The sequence below is a fragment of the Salvia splendens genome, chromosome 16 (genome assembly GCF_004379255.2).
Source record: "Salvia splendens isolate huo1 chromosome 16, SspV2, whole genome shotgun sequence".
NCBI lineage: Eukaryota > Viridiplantae > Streptophyta > Magnoliopsida > Lamiales > Lamiaceae > Salvia > Salvia splendens.
In genome coordinates, this window is record NC_056047.1 from 17,554,381 (window position 1) to 17,573,661 (window position 19,281).

At 42.8% G+C, this 19,281-nt stretch overlaps 1 pseudogene; it reads left to right on the plus strand.

Annotated features, from left to right (window-relative positions):
• The first annotated feature begins 12,331 nt into the window (after nt 1-12,331).
• On the plus strand, nt 12,332-18,221 carry LOC121770289 (annotated as a pseudogene).
• Nucleotides 18,222-19,281: the final 1,060 nt, after the last annotated feature.

Sequence of the window (19,281 nt, forward strand, 5' to 3'; positions counted from 1 at the left end):
ACAGCCTGTACCCACTGACTCCCATCTGATACCCAATCATTACACACCTGAGAGCTCTAGGTTCCAATTTACCTTGCTTTATGTGAGCATAAGCTCTACACCCAAATGGCCTCAGTTTTGAATAATCCCCATAAGATCCATACCATTTGCTGTCTGGGGTCTGATTTTCAATGGCAGCTGAAGGACATTTATTGATCAAAACAACAGCAGTAGAGGCTGCTTCACCCCAAAATGGTTTAGACATTCCAGACGCTATTAACATGCACCTCACCCTTTCAAGAATGGTTCTATTGATCCTCTCAGCAACCCCATTTTGTTGTGGGTTGTGAGGGACTGTTCTGTGCCTCTTTATCCCCTTATCTTTACAGAATCCATCAAATTCATGGGACAAGAACTCAAGCCCGTTGTCAGTCCTAAGACACCTCAATGGCTTTCCTTTCTCCAACTCAACACCTACACACCATTCTTGAAACATCTGGAATGTTTCTGACTTGTCTTTCATTATTACTATCCAAACCTTCCTTGAAAAATCATCAACAAAGGATAAGAAATACCTGCCTCCTCCAAGGCTATTCACTGGTGTAGGTCCCCATATGTCACTGTGAACATATTGGAGAGGCTCTTTCGATGTGTGCTTGCCCACTCCATATGGCAGTTTTTTGCTCTTACCAAGTATGCACTCCTCACAAGATCCAATGTGTCTTTGTACATCAGACTCAGACATCTGAATTATGCCTTGTTTCACCAACTGCATCATCCCAGCAACTCCTACATGCCCGAGCCTTGTATGCCAATTGATGGTTTGTTGAGTTGAATTTGCAGAACCATCAATAGGCTCAGCTTGTAGATAATAGAGTACATTACTTCTGATAGCTCTCATAATCATCTGGCCATCCTTTGTAACAAGCATTTCTCCACCATAAAGGGTCAATCTATAACCTATCTTCTCAAGAAGTCCCAATGAGATCAAATTTCTCTTGATGGATGGGATGTACCTTACATCAGTAAGCTTTCGCAGTGATCCATCTTCCATCCTCAAGCATATGTTCCCAACACCCCTTACATCACACACATGATCATCTCCTAGCAACACCGAGCCTTCAGATTCCTTTAAATCTTGGAACCAGTCAAGGTTGGAGGACATATGGAAACTGCAACCTGAATCCATGATCCACAGCCTTGATAATGGACTATCCTCCACCACATTGAGAGCTCTTGCCTCTTCAATTTCCTCAGTGATAGCTGCTGTACCATCTTCTTTGTGATTTTCAGCTTGTCTTTTCTTCCAAGCAAAGCAATTTTGCTTGATGTGTCCTGGTTTCTTACACCAAAAACAACTTCTTGACTCCTTCTGATCACCTTCCTTCGCACCCCGTGGTCTCCATTTATCAGATGAGGGTTTCTTGAATTTGAATTGTTTCTTTGATGCAGTCTTCACATTAAGGCTTTCAGCAGCTTGATCGATTTGCTTGCTGACAGATTTCTGCATTCCCTTCAGCTTTAATGCAGAATATACCTCCTCTAAAGTCACCTTCGAATCCCTTCCAAGAAGTATTGAGTCTTTGAATTGCTCAAAACTCTGAGGCAGAGCATTCAATAACATCAAAGCTTTATCCTCATCTTTCATGGCATCATCCACACTCTCAAGATCATCTATGCACTTGCAAAAATCTTCTAATTGATCTGCTAAGTTCTTGGAGTCAGAAAACTTGAAATTGAATAACCTTTGTTTGAGATGCAATCTATTTGAGATCGACTTCTCCATATAGATTTTCTCTAACTTCTCCCAAACTCCTGCGGCATCATCTTCCTTTTGAACCTCCCTCAAGACTCTATCGCTGAGGCACAAGACAATCGAGCTATACGCCTTGTATTCCAGTTCTTGAGATTTCGCCGCATCCATTCCTTGAATCTCCTCCTCATCCGCCTTGGATTTGACATAATCCCAGACTCCTTGCTGCATAAGAACAGCTTTCATTTTCAATCTCCACAGGCCGAAATCATTTTCGCCGGTGAACCGCTCAACGTCGAACTTCGTGGTAGACATTGTTGAATGCGTCGTCCTTCTTCGTTTTCCCACAGACGGCGCCAATTTGTAATGTTATCAAATACGCGACTCAATCTTGCTATCACAACAAGATCGATTCCGGAACAAGAAGAACAAACACTCGATATGAAAATGAATAAAGCTAAGAACAACTCTCGGAGAATTAATGGAAATCTTGTATTCAATTTCTTGTGGAAGATTACAAACTGATGGATGAAAAAACTTTTTCTCACTCCGCTTGCACAGCTCGGTTATTCACTCTATTTGACTAACACTAATCTAACAACCAAAACAAATCCAACGGCTGTCATTTAAGCTAACTAACTAATCGCATCCGACGGCTCACGTTTGTCTATGCATCAGTTAATAACAACGGCCAACACCGAACTCGACTAAGTTCGGCTAATACCGAGCACCTGCAAGCTCGGCTAATCACCGAGCACGATTAAGCTCGGCTAACACCGAGCTTCAATCAATCACCTAACAGTATATCAGTCCCTGCCGAGCACGATTAAGCTCGGCTAACACCGAGCTTGACTGATTGTGCAGTTTTGCCCCAATCCTCATAACAGCCCCAACACGAAGCCGCTGCTGCGTCATCACCGTTGCTGCCAGCGCCCCGTCGAGACAGCCCAGCCCTCAAGCTTGGGCAGGCTAAACTCCGGTCGCCGCCGCTGTCAGAAACGGACTGTCGCTGCTGTCCGTGCCGTTTCTGCTGCTGCCCGGAAATCCGCAGCCGTTGCGCTCCACCAGATGAGCAGTCTCTACCAGCACACAAGCCCAGTCGCTGCTTTCTTTCAGTCTCACGCAGCTGTCACTGCGGGTACATCGTCGTCGCTGCTGCGACGTCGCTACCGCACCCGCCGACGCTGCTGTGACAGTGTAGCTCGTCTCATCGGCTGCTGTCTGACGCCTCCGGCAGCCAAGAACTGCCGTCGCTGCTGTATCAACGCGGTATCGCAGCGAAATTCTTGAATTGCCGACTTGGAATGTAAATTCACGTAAGGCAATGATTATTTATGTAATTATTATATGCAAGAATAATGATTACATGTTAGGAGAAAACACGTATACATTGATTTTCTCCAAAAAGTGCAGCGCTATGATTACATATCTAATTTACATTCACTCTTATGATTTACATTCTAATTTACACCCCTTTAAATAGGTTCAACAATGGCTAAATATGGTAAGGATCCTTTCCAATTAATTTCCTAATCACATGGTAATTCTCCTTAAATACATGATTCTAATTGATTTTTTTCCAACACTCCCCCTCAAGTTAAGTAATGAGATCACTCATTCTTAACTTGCTCAATACTTCGCGGAAGCTTCTTGAATCCACAGCCTTAGTCAGAATATCGGCCAGTTGGTATTCAGATCTCACAAACGGGAGCTCTACTATCTTGGCTTCTATGTTGTCTTTAATGAAGTGCCTATCCACATCGACATGCTTTGTCCGATCGTGCTGGACAGGGTTTTCAGATATACTGATTGCCGCTTTGTTGTCACAGAACAACTTACACGACTTTTGTGACTTTAGGCTTAGCTCTGTCATTAGCTTCTTCAGCCATAAAATCTCAGTCAGACCACTCTTGATTCCTCGAAACTCAGCTTCTGCACTAGACCGGGCAACCACCTTTTGCTTCTTGCTCCGCCACGTAACAAGATTCCCTCCAATAAAGGTGAAGTACCCTGCGGTCGACTTTCTGTCATTTGGGTTTCCTGCCCAGTCTGCATCTGTGAAACCATGGATCTCCAAGTGTCCATGATTTTCGAACATCACTCCATGTCCTGGCGTCCCCTTTAGGTATCTTACAATCCTAAGAGCCGCCTCCCAGTGAGCTGCTTGGGGTGCGTGCATGAACTGACTGACCACTCCAACAGCATATGCAATATCGGGTCTGGTGTGAGACAAGTAGATTAATTTCCCAACTAGACGCTGGTACCTTGTGCGATGAGTAGACTCCGCTCCTTCAATTATCTGCAAACCGTGATTCTGTGCCATAGGAGTATCAGCTGGTTTGCAGTCTAGCATCCCAGTTTCTGCCAACAGATCAAGTACATATTTTCGCTGGCTGATAAAGATTCCCTTCTTCGACCTTAGTACTTCAATTCCCAGAAAGTATTTAAGTAATCCAAGGTCCTTCATTTGGAATTCTGCAAAGAGATTCTTCTTCAACTGCTTAATCTCATCCTCATCATCACCCGTGAGGATCATATCATCTACATAAATGATCAGACACGTAATTTTTTCTTCTCTCCTTTTTAGGAACAGAGTATGGTCGGAGTTGCTTTGCTTGTATCCATACTTTTTCATTACCTCCGTGAACCTCCCAAACCATGCCCTAGGGGATTGTTTCAGCCCATACAATGTCTTCTTAAGTTTGCAAACCTTTCCTCCTTCAAACTGGCCAGAGAAACCAGGTGGTGCCTCCATGTAGATTGGTTTGGACAGCTCCCCATGTAAAAAGGCATTTGTCACATCAAATTGGTGTAGGGGCCATTCCCTGTTCGCCGCTATGGAGAATAGTACTCGAATAGTACTCATCCTTGCCACCGGGGAGAAAGTCTCAGCATAGTCGACTCCATATGTCTGAGTATATCCCTTAGCTACCAATCTTGCCTTATACCTTTCGATCGATCCATCTGGTCTTCTCTTAATAGTAAAGACCCATCTGCATCCTACAGTCTTGACCCCATCTGGTTTCAAACATACTTCCCAAGTCTTGTTTTTTATCAGGGCCCTCATCTCCACCAACATTGCCTCCCTCCAGTGGGCAACTTTCATAGCTTCTTCTGCCGTTCTAGGGAGCTCTTCTTCCTCATAAAGAGCAGCTTCAAATGCCCTGGCCATTTCACTCAAGTTTGCTTTAGCCAGATTTGCCATAGGGTACCGACTCCTTGAGTTGGTTCTTTCTGGACTGTATCGTTTAGGAGGCACCCCACGGGTGCTTCTAGGAGGTAAGATATACCGCCCAGTATCACCATCAATTGCTGCATTTTCTCCTTCCTCTGCATCAGGTTGGTTAGAACCAATAACTGTATTTTCTGAGCTAGTTTCGGGAATTACCTCAGATATCACTGGAGGAGGATCTGGTTCAGGCAATGGCGACTGAGGAGGCTCCACAGTGGACGTGATCTGCTCGGCGATGACACTAGCTTGCTCTGTTGGCTCCACCTCAGAGTTGCCTAATTGTGGCACATCCCAATGAAGGGGTCGAACACTCTCCCCCTGGCTTGGAACACTCTCCCCCTGACCCCGAATTTGGGTGTGATAGAAATACTCACTTTCTAAGAAGTTACAGTTCATGGTTGTAATAATCTTCCTAGAAGTTGGATCATAACACCTATATCCTTTTTGATTCAATCCATAACCCATAAAAACACATTTAATGGCACATGCAGAGAATTTACTTCTTTCATGCTTGGGAACATGGACATAAACAGAACAACCAAAGATTTTGAGAGGAATAATCAGGGGTTCAGGAATATTTGTTGAGGCTGAAAGAATTTGCAGAGGAGTCTTCATACCTAAAATCTTTGTAGGTAGACGATTAATTAAATAAACTGCAGTGGCTACAGCTTCAGGCCAAAGAAATTTTGGAACATTTGAGTCAAAAAACAAAGCTCGAGTCATTTCCAAAATCAGTCTATTTTTCCGTTCTGCTACTCCATTTTGTTCAGGAGTATAGGGACAAGTCGTTTGATGAACCAGTCCTCTGCTCCTAAAAAAAGATGTCATTTCCTTATTAACAAATTCCCTACCATTATCTGACCTAAGAATTTTAATAGAGGTTTGAAATTGAGTCTGTATCATAGTAAAAAAATGGTAAATTTTTCGAAAACCTCATTTTTATTTTTCAAAAAATATACCCATGTTAATCTAGTGCAATCATCCACAAAAATTAAAAAATATTTTAAACCATGATCACCAGTAATGGGCGCTGGGCCCCACACATCAGCATGTACTAAGAAGAAAATATCCTTAACCCGAGTATCACTAGATTTAAAGGATTGTCTATGGCTTTTGGCCAAAACACATGACTCACAAGTAATATTCTTAAACTTAGAAAACTTAGGAAATAAAATTTTGAAATAACCCGAAGATGGATGCCCCATTCTACGGTGCCACAACTAAGCTTCTCTTTCAGCAGATCCGTGAGCAAGCATCGCGGTGCCACCTTGTTGAGTAATCTCGTCCACATAGTAGAGGCCTTGACGCTCAGTGCCACGCCCAATTATCCTCCTCGTCCTGATATCCTGTAATACACAAAAATTTGGGTGCATCAATAGAGTACAGTTTAGCTCTTTAGTAACATGACTAATGGACATGAGTTTATGAGACAGTTTGGGCACATAAAGGCAGTTGGAGAGTTTTAAGGTGGGAGAAATTTCAATGGTTCCACTCCCACTAACAGCAGTCAATTCCCCATCAGCAGTTTGTATCGAACTCTTTGTAGCATCAGTAAATGCAGAAAAATAATTTTTATCATAAGACATTGTATCTGTGGCTCCACAATCAAATATCCATTCATTCTCCTTAGGATCATTTTTACTTTGGGCCATACATGCTATAGGGATTTTTTCCAACGGTGCAAAACTATTTGGGCTTAAAAAGGAATTTTTAGGCAATATAGGGGTAGTTTTTCGGATTTTTTGAGTCTGAGGACCTTTTTGCACATGATTTATACTACAGGGACTGGGCTTATAATTTTTTCTAGAAGGGGGTCCCTTTTTAAACATTTCCAAACTTGAGGGGGCATGCAATAAAATTGATTTGTTAATTTGGGGATTAGGGTTGTCATTCCCTAATCCGTCGTTACCTCCGACAGAACTCCCCCTCCGTTCGGCAAACGCGGCCTCTCCGATTCGCTGGTCCGGTTCGCCTCGCCTGCCGCCACCACCGCCCTGCTGTTGGGTGGTCTCGCCTGTTCTCCCTCGGGCGTTGGCAGCTCCTCGGTTGCCCGTCGTTTCTTGGAACAATCCACCTCCTTCTTCGACTCCGATTGCGAGTCGTGCTCTCGCCTTTTGGCTTTCATCCCACCATTCTGGGAACCCGACGAGGAGAAAACAATTTTCCTTGGTGTGTCTCGGTCGTTGACAGTGGGTGCACCACATTCTGGATTTGTCAGGTTTAAACCCTCGGCGGTTTGGTGGTAGCGCGGCGGCGCGCGGTGGTTGGGTTTGGTGCTGTGGTGTTTGATTTCGGGCTGCAAATCCCAACCCTATTCCGCCCGATGATGAGCCATCGTTGGTTGCACCGGTTGGGAGATCCAAATTTGTTGCCGGTGCATTGATCTTGAGCCGGGTAGCTTCTCGTTTCACCCATCCGTATGCGGCCTCGGCTGAGGGCAGTGGGCATTCTTTTAGAATGTCCCGTCGAATCCCATCATACCGTTCGTTCAGTCCCGTTAAGAACTTGAACAAACGCTTCGTCCCTCCATACTTTCTGAACTGGCCGACGCCCTTATCACAACAATCGATTGGGCATTTTTGGCATCGATCAATCTCGATCCAGAGCCCATGTAGATGGCGCCAGTACATCTCGAGCCCCTGTTCTCCCTGGATCATTTTTCCCGCTTTTTCCTCTAGGTCGTAGAGCAGGTACGGATCCGAGACGCTCTCGAAGGTGACAGATAGGCTCTCCCAAAGAGCCTGTGCAGTGTGGTGGTGAGCAAAATCCACGACAATATCCGTATCGATATTGTCGAGGATCCATGAAAAAACAATCATGTCGGATTCCTCCCATTCGGTGTAGCCTTTTTCCCCTGGTTCCGGTGGTGTTGGCACACCTGTGATATGCCGGTTTGCCCGTCTGCCGACAATCGCGATTCTCATTAGTTTCTTCCAAAGTGGGTAGTTTGTTCCTTTGAGTCTGACTGGTAGAGTAACGTTTTTACTCATCTTTAACCTCGAGTGGTCGAGGTTTGGTTTTTCTTCGTCGTCTGACATTCTGTGATGTAGGTTGAAGCCGTTTGGCCGAGATTTTGGTATTTTAGGCTATGATGAATTTTTTCTGAGCCTTTGCTCTGATGCCATGATAAAAGGAAGAGATTTTCTTCATTCACTCTTATGATTTACATTCTAATTTACACCCCTATAAATATGTTCAACAATGGCTAAACATGGTAAGGATCCTTTCCAATTAATTTCCTAATCACATGGTAATTCTCCTTAAATACATGATTCTAATTGATTTCTTTCCAACACATATATTAAACATGCATATATCGATTAATATTTTCATGTAATCATATTTGGACAATCCACGCACAAACGCATAAAAAACATGCATTCAAGCAAATCATATAACATGAAATTAATCCACATAATCAGAGCTAAAAATTAGCTCTTATACCAATTTTTGGGGTTTGGAGCCCCTTGCACAGCGGAAGACTTGTACAAAACAAATAAATCAGACGTGGAATCTATTTGACCGATTACGGGATTAATCTATTCACATGTTAACACAGAATTGCATGCTAGAACGCAAATAATTCATGCTCATAGAATATAAATCCTAAACATGAATTCAACGGTTTAGAGTTACCGATTTGATTCTCCAAAGAATCGTCGATTGCTTGCGCCTTCTCCACGATGATCTTCAATACTAGACCACGGATCTTCTGACTGGTGTCCCGAACTGTATTCCGAAATCAGTGTGGGCTGATCTTATCGAAACACTAGGACTCGAATAAAGAAGACAGAACTTTTTCACAGAGGAGGAGCTGAAAAACTCACGGAGGAGAAAATCACTAGAAAAATCGTCCCCTTCTCCAAAATAGAGTGGGCGAAATTTCATGATGAAAATAATTGATTTTTCTGTCTCTCTTATTCTCCTATTTATAATAGTTCATATTGGGCCCAATCAGGGATATATGGAAGGCTTTGGATATGAGCTCCCCCAATTAGCTTTTTACTAATTAAATTGAACTCACAATTTAATACAAGCTTATATTGGAATATTACGAGCAGCCACTACAGACGTAATATTGAACTCCCTCTCCAAATCCGAAATTACAAGTAATCCGGGTTTCCACTTTGTTTATTATTTATTTCCCGCGCTTAAGATAGAAATGTCCATTAATTAATTAAAGTCTGCTATGGACTTAATTAATTAACATCTTATTAATTCCAAGAGTGGACTTAGCAAGAAACACTTATTTATTATTCATGGAATTATTAAATTCCAACTGGCCAGTTTCCGAATAATAAAACCTTGTTCAAGCTCCTCTTGAGGACATTATCAAACGAGACTCACCTCGCGCACGATTCAACATAATAGCAATCCTAGCACCGCTAGATAATGATCACCACTACCCAATATACCTGGATCGTTGGGTGACGAAAAACTCGCACCTTTGGTAAGTCAAAGTAGTAGATACTCAATATCGTATGCTCAATGCTAACGTATGTAGATTAAGAAATAGATATTTATCAAGACCTCGTCTTTCAGTAGATAGCATAAAGACTCGTCTTGCTGTTAGATCCATTCAGTGCTATACCACACCAACGTCATCTTATTTCAATAAGACTTAGAAATAATCGGACTGACATTGCAACCTTTCACGAAAGGTAGCCAAAGCATATCTAGGTTGTGAAATTCTTCTTTTTCTTTTGCAAAGCATTGCATAGAACCGACTGTAGTTACCTTAAAGTGGACGACGCCCACAACCAGTCTACTAAGCAAAAGACTTAGGCTTTGTTTACTTCTTATGCATTTAAATGTTTATAAAACATCTTATAAACGCACAAGCAAACACAATGTAATAATATACTGATTCTATTCTTGCGAAATGCTCGAATAATACTGAATCGGGTCAAAAGTGGATTGTAGAGTTTTTCCGTACACAAGCAAGATTCTATTCGTGCGAACTCGCTCGAAACATGCTTTTCAGTATACTAAACCTAACAAAAGGTATGGTTTTTGGTCATACCGCACAATACGGTACGATATGCGGTATGGCCATTTCGGCGCGGTATACCGTACCGTCACAACCCTAATTTGTATTTTGCAAATAACCCGTGATTGTTCTTAAATTTATAAATACATTTAACGACACATGCACTAATCAAGTAAAAATTTAAAAAGTAGCGCGAGTCTTCAAAAATGTTTATTGCGTCACTTGAATACTTCCAAATATATTTCGATAACCAACAAGTTAAATTCTTTTTATTTAAAAAATTGTTTTGCAGTGAGGGTCAACTAAATATAGTTTATATTCGCAATTAATTCTTTTGTTGACCCAAACTGCGGCTTAAGAGCATCCCCATCCGTGTCAACTAAATATAGTTTATATTCGCAATTAATTCTTTTGCCTGACACAAACTAAGGCTTGAGAGCATCCTTATCCGTGTCAACTAAATATAGTTTATATTCGCAATTAATTCTTTTGTCTGACACAAACTGAGGCTTAAGAGCATCCCCATCCGTGCTCTTGCCAAGAGCACGGATGTGGGCCCGGACCCACTTTTATTACTTTTTTACTTCCTGCTCTTAGACAAGAGGACAACACCCGCATTCATGCTCTTCCGCAAGGACATGCTCAAGGGTCCCACCATTCTATTATTGAATTTAAATAAAAACTTTTCCACAATATTAAAAATGCATTAAAAATATCCGGAATACTATTACAAATTACAAAAAAATTAAAAACTACATAATTAAAATACTAAAAATTTAAAATTACATAATTAAAATCCAAAAAAGTTAAAAATACATAATTATAGGCTAAAAAATACCCTCGTGGAAGACTATTTTTCTAGCCCTATCCCCAATGTTCTTCGGAGACTCCGTATCATTGCCAAATGTGAATCAAGTTGCTCGGAGGTCATATTTGACCTATCGGCCAAATTGAGTTGGGCCAAAAGGGTCCACAATGAGTTGGTGGGGGGTTGAGGTGGCACAAAGGGAGCAGGAGCTGGAGCGGGGGCGGATGGAGTCGCGGCGCGACGGCGGTTGGTCGTCTCCTTCTTCCTTCCTTGCGGTTGGCATTGGGAACTGCTTGGGCCGGCGTCGGGGCTACCCAAATTAGCTCCGGCGAGCTGGCTAGCCACCTCATCCCTTCCGGCGTCGGATAAGGATACCGACCTCGACCGTTTACTGGAGGAGCTGGAGGAGGATGATACGTCTCCCCTATACTTCGGATGCACACACATCTACTGCCGAACGCTGAGGTACTTGAACGGTTTGTAATTTATGGATTGGTAGGTGGCCAAGGCGGGACTGATGATGTCGAGCTCGCTCCTACCGCTCCCCGTCGACCATTCTTCCTGGAGGTAATACCTCTGGAACTTTTGGATTTCTTCGTTGGCTCTGAATATGGCATTGCGCACCATACTCTCATTGCGCTCGATGGTTCCAGCCGGGCGATTTTCATTGTACCGGCGAGAGACGCGCCACCAAAACCTATCCCCGCTTTGGTTCGTGCCTATCTTCGGATCTTCGGAGATAATCAAATATGCTTTGAATAATTGATTCATCTCCGCCGGAGTGTACGGGCTGCGGACACCACGAGGAGTAGGAGTAGGAGTAGGAAGAGGAGGAGTTTGAGAGCCGCCGCCGCTCCCTCCCGATCTGGGTTCGGGTGCCCACCCGTATCGCCCATTGGGGGCATCTTGGTTGTCCACCGGGTAAGGCCGGTAGCCACCCGGAACTTGAGAACCTTAGGTTTGAAGAGGGGCCGGAAATTGCGTTTCCGGACTAGGAAATGGTTGTGAGCCGAACCATTCGTGGTTCCAACCACGGGAGTCAGAAGGGTGATCGCCGGAGCCAGACATTTTTTTTTGTAAGTAAGAGTGAAAGATTGAGAATTGATAAGAGAAGATGAGAGAATTTAGATGAGAATTGTGTAGTGTGGTGTGAAATTTTTTGTGTGGAAGTGTGAGTATTTATAGATGAAAATGTGAATTTTTGGGGCAAAATAAATTAAAAGTTGGGAGAGAACGGATATAATTTTTTGGGAAGTGGGAAAATATTTTTTTTATATTTATTCGGATTTTTAATTAAAATCTGATTTAAAAAAAAAAGAAATTGCCAACGGCAAACGCCACGTCAGCTGCTCGCTGGCACGGACGTGCTCGATGTATCGAGTAGCACCGTGCCAACGACAAGAGCGTAGCGGCGAGCAGGGCGGTGCCGCCCGTCGGCGCGAGCACCGCTGCGGATGCTCTAATGACGGTGCTTTGTTTTTTAATCACACTTCTTAATCACTCTTAAATCGGAATACTCATTTTTAGATATGCCTAAATAAATTTGGTTAAATCATATCAAATCATTAACGGTATTTCTTCATGTTTCATTTCACACAATATACACATTGCAGAGGATATACATACAGCAATTGTATCTATCTTTCTCTCTCACGAAGACAAACAAAACAGTAGTCTCTCTCTGCAACTGCAATGGCAGATATAGCGAAGTACGCCCCTCTCAACGGCGGAACTCTCCTCTCCTACTTCAAAACCAACCTCTCACTCTCCAAAGCCACTAAAACCGCCTCCATCGCATACGCCCTAGTTTTCGTCTCCATCGCCTTCACCCCTGACGTCATCAGCTCCTCAGCTCCGTCCGACGGGTCTCACACATCGCATTTCTCCTCGATTGTCTTCTTCCTCTTCCCCAATTCATCGTCCAATCCTAATTCAACTACGAATGCGGAGGTTTCTCATCAACCGATCAGTAATCGGACTCGATGCGGAGGTCTCTGAGGAGGAACCACAGCGCAATTGCGAATTCGGCTTCATTGGTGAAGAATGTTGTCGATTATTCGAGGGTGATTGATGAGTTGTCCGAGTGTGATCTGTTTGATGGAAATTGGGTGAGAGATGAGTCTTATCCGTTGTACGAGCCTGGCTCTTGCTCATTGATTGATGAACAGTTCAACTGTTTCCTCAATGGCAGGCCTGATAATTCCTACCTTAAGCCTAAATGGAAGCCTAAATCCTGCGATCTGCCCTGGTTTGTGTGTATTGATTTATAGTAATAAACAATTTTACAGTAATTGAATTTCCTTTTTGTGTAGAGTAGGTGTTTAGATAGAGTGACATCTTAACTAATTGCATTGATTGAATCATATTCATCTGCACTGTGTTAAATGTTGGAGATATTCAGGTTGAATGGAAGCCATATGTTGGAAATGCTGAGAGGGAAACGGCTGGTTTTGTTGGTGATTCTCTACATAGGAATATGTGGGAATCACTCATTTGCATTCTGAAAAACTCTGTGAAAGATGAGAAAAAAGTGTATGAGGTTTCAGGGAGGCAATTTTTTCGAAGCGAAGCTTCTTATTCGTTTCGATTTGAAGTAAGCGAATGATCCCTTTTTCGATGAAATTTTGATTTGTTCGTTGCTATAACTTGGTATTGTCAATCCGTTTAGGACTTCAACTCACGGTGGAGTTGTTCGTGTCTCCTTTCTTGGTTCAAGAATGGGAATTCACAGAGAAGAACGGGACGAAGAAGGAGACGCTTCGACTTGATCTAGTCAGCAGCTTTGCTGATAAGTACAAAGATGCAGATGTGCTCTTGTTCAACACTGGTCACTGGTGGACTCATGACAAGACCTCAAAAGGGTATAAAATTTTAGAAACAAATCAACTTTAGTTTGTGTTGTTGCTAAAGAATCATGTTACATTTTCTCAGGCAGGACTACTATCAAGAAGGTAGCCATGTGTATAGCGAGTTGAATGTTCTTGAGGCCTTTTGCAGAGCAATAACGACGTGGGGCAGATGGATTGATGCCAATGTCGATCCAAGAAAGTCTCTCGTGTTCTTCAGAGGCTACTCAGCCTCGCATTTCAGGTGAATCCCTTCACATTCTCGGATTGATTTTGTTCTAATCTTGATTTGATAAGTGTAATAATGGAGTGCTCATTTCAGTTGGAAGAAGCTCGGCTAGAAAGGAGTTCGGTAAGCTCGGCTTACCGAGCTGGAACTAGCCTGGAACTAGCCGAGAAGAAGAAGAAGGCAGAAGTCGGTAAGCTCAGCGGTAAGGAAGCTCGGTATGGAAGCTCGGTATGGAAGCTCGGTAAGGAAGCTCGGCGTTGAGCTGGAATGAGCCGAGAAGGAAGAGTTCGGTTGTAAGCCGAGAAGGAGTTCGGTTGTAAGCCGAGAAGGAGTTCGGTATTAAGCCGAGGAAGGAGTTCGGTCTTGAACCGAGAAGGTAGAAGCAACCTAGCCGAACTAGCCGTTGAAGCAGCAGTTAGTTAGCTGAGATGTAGCGGTTATTCTTCTTGCTTTCTTGATTCTTCTTGTAGTTAGTTAGTAGCAGTTGCTACTTGATTATAGAGCTTTAAAAAGCTCACCGTGTATGTAGTTTAAAAAGAGTTTAATCAATAAAGAGTTTTCCAGTTTTCTCTCCAAGTTTATCATCTTCAATACTCAAAGTGTGAGTGTGTGTGTTTTCTGCATTGTGTGATCTCATACAACAGTGAGTGTGTGTGTGATCTTATTGAGTGTGTGAAAGCCTTGTGTGTGCCAATCCTAACAAGTGGCGCCGTCTGTGGGAAAGGGATATTGAAACTGATTTGCAGAGGATCAAACGGTTTCAGAGATGGCAGCAAGGCTTGATGCAGAAAAGTTCACAGGCAAGAATGATTATGGCCTGTGGAAGATGAAGATGAAGGCGGTTTTAATTCAACAAGGCTTGGCGGCAGTTCTTGCAAAACCAGAGGAGAGAGGAAAGGCTCCAGTGCTTGATGAAAAAGCTCAGGCAAAGATGGAGGAAATGCAGCTCAAGGCACATTCTGCAGTGATTCTGTGCCTTGGAGATAAGGTCTTGAGGGAAGTTCAAGAAGCCAAGACTGCGGTGGAGATCTTGGACAAGTTAGATGAAGTTTACTTGGCCAAATCCTTGGCTAACCGGCTGTATCTCAAGAAGAGGCTGTATGCCTATAGTTTTTCTGGAGATAGGTCCATCATTGAGCAGCTAGAGGAGTTCAACAAGATCATTGATGACCTGAGATCTGTTGATGTCAAGATTTCAGATGAGGATAAGGCCATTCTCACATTGAATGCCTTGCCTAGCTCGTATGACCAGCTAAGTGATGCAATTATCTATGGAAGAGATAAACCTATCACCTATGCAGAAGTCTATTCAGCCTTGATGGCCAAAGAACTCCAGAAGACAGCCAACAGAGGCTCTGCAAGCTCCAATGTTCAAGCTGCAGAGGCCTTGAATGTGAAGAAGTTCAAGAAGCAGAACTTCAAGAAGAAGTTTGAGGGCCCTAAACCCTCAAGTTCTGATGCTCAGAAGGAAACCAGAGCGTGCTATTGGTGCAAGAAACCTGGACATTTGAAGAAAGATTGTCATGCATGGAAGAGAAAGATGGCCTCAGAGGGACACAATCAATCTGATTGTGTGGAGAGTGCTGATCCCCCGGCTCAACTCATGAATATCAGTGATAGTGGGGTCAGTCATAGGTGGATAATGGACTCGGGGTGCAGCTTCCATATGTGCCCCAATAGAAGCTGGTTTCATGATCTTCAAGAAGCATCGGGTACGGTTGTTCTTGGTAATAACCACATTTGTCAGATCAAAGGAATAGGGAAGGTAAAGCTAAGCCTACAAGATGGCTCTATAAAGATCCTAACTGGGGTGAGGTATATTCCAGAAGTAAAGAGGAACCTCATCTCATTGGGAATGCTGGAGCAGAAAGGGTTCACCATATTGATGAGTCAAGGAAAATTGTTTGTGAAATCTGGAGATGCAGTGATGATGGAGGCTGACAGAGAGCATATTCTCTATTATCTGAAGGCTAAGGCTGTTGATGGAGAAAGCAATGCAGTGTCAGATGATTCCATAATGCTATGGCACAAGAGATTGGGCCACCCAGCCGAAGGAAGCTTGAAAGAACTCATCAAGAAGGGTCTGATCTCTGGAGATTTCAACAAGATGGACCCCTGTGAGCAATGTATACTTGGAAAGGCTAAGAAGGCACCCTATCCTACAGGTATTCACTCTTCTACAGCCCCTTTAGACTACATACATAGTGATCTTTGGGGGCCTTCACCGGTGTGTTCAATTGGTGGAGGAAAATATTATCTAGCTATCATTGATGACTATACAAGGAAGTTGTGGGTATATATTCTTAAAGAAAAATCTGAAACACTCACAAAGTTCAAGATATGGTGTAAGGAGGTTGAGCTAGAGAAGGGTAGAAGTGTTAAATGCTTAAAGACAGACAATGGCCTAGAGTTCTTGTCTGCTGAGTTTGATCTGTTTTGTAAAGAGAAGGGTATGAAGAGGCACCGGACTGTTCCTGGTAATCCTCAGCAAAATGGTGTTGTGGAAAGGATGAATAGGACAATCCTAGAGAGGGTGAGGTGCCTACTTCTTGGGTCTGGTTTGAGCAGCAGATTCTGGGGTGAGGCTGTGTATACAGCAGCCTATCTCATCAATAAATGCCCATCTACTGCCCTGAAATCTGAAACTCCTGATTACATGTGGTATGGAGCTCATAGTGACTACTCAAAATACAAGGTGTTTGGGTGTGTGGCCTATGCTCATGCTAGGCAAAGTAAGCTTGAAGCTAGGGCTCTGAAATGTATCTTGCTGGGGTATCAGAGGGGTGTTAAGGGGTATAGGCTCTGGTGTATTGAGCCCGGTAAGCAGAAGGTCTTGGTGAGTAGGGATGTGGTGTTCTTGGAGGATCAGATGCCATACCTGAAAGATAAGCCGGACTCCAATGAAGATGAGGGTGATTTCTTCAAGGTGGAGCCTGTGGGGGTTGGCCTAGGAGCAGGTGGAGTTATTGACTCAGGGAGAGAGTCTGATTCAGATAAAGAAGAGGCTCCAACTCAGGGCAACCAGGCTGGTGAGTCTATATCAGACTCTATCAGAGACTATCAGCTTGCAAGGGACAGAGTTAGAAGAGAAACAAAGCCACCAACAAAGTTCTCTGATGTTGTGTATTATGCTCTGTGTGCAGCTGAAGGTATTGATGGTGCAGATCCACTCACATATAAAGAAGCTATGCAGAGTAAAGATAGAGAAAGATGGATTGAAGCCATGAATGAGGAAATAGAGTCTTTACTCAAGAACAAAACATGGATTTTGGTGGACAAATCCAAGCTGAATACAGATGGAAAGGAGAGGAAGCTGATCAGTTGCAAGAAATTGATCAATGTTTGTGCAAGAACTGAGATGAGCCCTCAGGTGGAGAATTGTAATAATGGAGTGCTCATTTCAGTTGGAAGAAGCTCGGCTAGAAAGGAGTTCGGTAAGCTCGGCTTACCGAGCTGGAACTAGCCTGGAACTAGCCGAGAAGAAGAAGAAGGCAGAAGTCGGTAAGCTCAGCGGTAAGGAAGCTCGGTATGGAAGCTCGGTAAGGAAGCTCGGCGTTGAGCTGGAATGAGCCGAGAAGGAAGAGTTCGGTTGTAAGCCGAGAAGGAGTTCGGTTGTAAGCCGAGAAGGAGTTCGGTATTAAGCCGAGGAAGGAGTTCGGTCTTGAACCGAGAAGGTAGAAGCAACCTAGCCGAACTAGCCGTTGAAGCAGCAGTTAGTTAGCTGAGATGTAGCGGTTATTCTTCTTGCTTTCTTGATTCTTCTTGTAGTTAGTTAGTAGCAGTTGCTACTTGATTATAGAGCTTTAAAAAGCTCACCGTGTATGTAGTTTAAAAAGAGTTTAATCAATAAAGAGTTTTCCAGTTTTCTCTCCAAGTTTATCATCTTCAATACTCAAAGTGTGAGTGTGTGTGTTTTCTGCATTGTGTGATCTCATACAACAGTGAGTGTGTGTGTGATCTTATTGAGTGTGTGAAAGCCTTGTGTGTGCCAATCCTAACAATAAGCAATGAACATAAATTTTTCAGTGGAGGGCAGTGGAATTCTGGGGGGGGGGCATGTGACAATGAAACAGAGCCAATCAAGAATGATGCTTATCTTTCGCCGTATCTGGACAAGATGAGTGTTCTTGAGCGTGTTTTTGGAGGGATGAAAACTTCGGTAGGATACATGAACATAACGAAATTGACAGATTATCGGAAGGATGGGCATCCCTCGATATACAGGAAGCTGAATTACACAGAGGAGGAGAGGCGGTCGCCACTGATCTTCTAAGATTGCAGCCATTAGGGCCTCCCGGGAGTGCCCGATGCATGGAACGAGATCCTCTACGCGGAGCTGCTGGTGAGGCTGAACCAGAAACAGCAATCGCACAAGAGGGCTTAGGCGAAGTAAAGACTATACATTGCACATTCGAGGTGTGTGCATTCACACGGGATCCTCTATCGCGAATGGTGTTTCGTCGTCTATTCTATACTACTGTGTGTTATGTTAGCTGTGTTGTTACACAAGATGAAACACTTGGGACTTGGGTTAGGATCCAATTGTTGTTTATTAGTATACATTTTCTTCTTTTTACTTGAAGAATATAGGTAGATACAATGGAAGAAGAACATTGGTGATGATCCAATTGTATGTAACAGAGAAATGTGTAATCTGTTGGTGCAGGAGTTTTGTGTAGCTACACATGGGCTCGAAAAATGTGTGAATTGTTAATGATTTTGTTTGTTTGTGGTTAAAAAACATTAGTTATGGTTGACTAAGATTAATTCCAGGTATAATTAATTAATGGAGCAATAGTCAGTGCTCATTAGTACTTTAATCACTTACACAAGTACCCTTTTTCCCACTTATGAAAGAGATCTAATGTCTTATTTTGAAATTAAGTTTTGAACTAACTCTCTACACATTAACTAAATATATGAAATCTAACGGATTATTGTTCATTAATATTGGATAAATAAATGTAGATAATGGGTTCTTGACTTAAAACTAAAAGTGCAATATTTGGTACTATAAATAATTACTAACACTCTAAAAATAGGTACAACTTTGAAGTTAAATATTTTTATGATGCAAAAAAATGCTCAAGGGCATAAAGTCAAACATTTTTATGCTTAAATATTTGATTAATATAACAAAAAAACATTACTTGAATCAATCTAGTCATAATGATAACATGAACAAATTCATAAAAAATGATAATAGAGGGCTTAATTCTTAACCATTTAATAATCCCTACATCCATAGCTTTGTTGGATCCTATGATTTAATTTATTAAGGTGTGGTAAGTGGCGGATTCAATTAAGAATAGAGGGCTACAATTAGGGGTGGCAAATCGTGCGTGTCGGGTCGTTATCGTGTCGACACGATAACGACACGAACACGATAACAACAAACACGAACACGACCCGTTAAGAAAACCTCAAACACGAACACGAACACG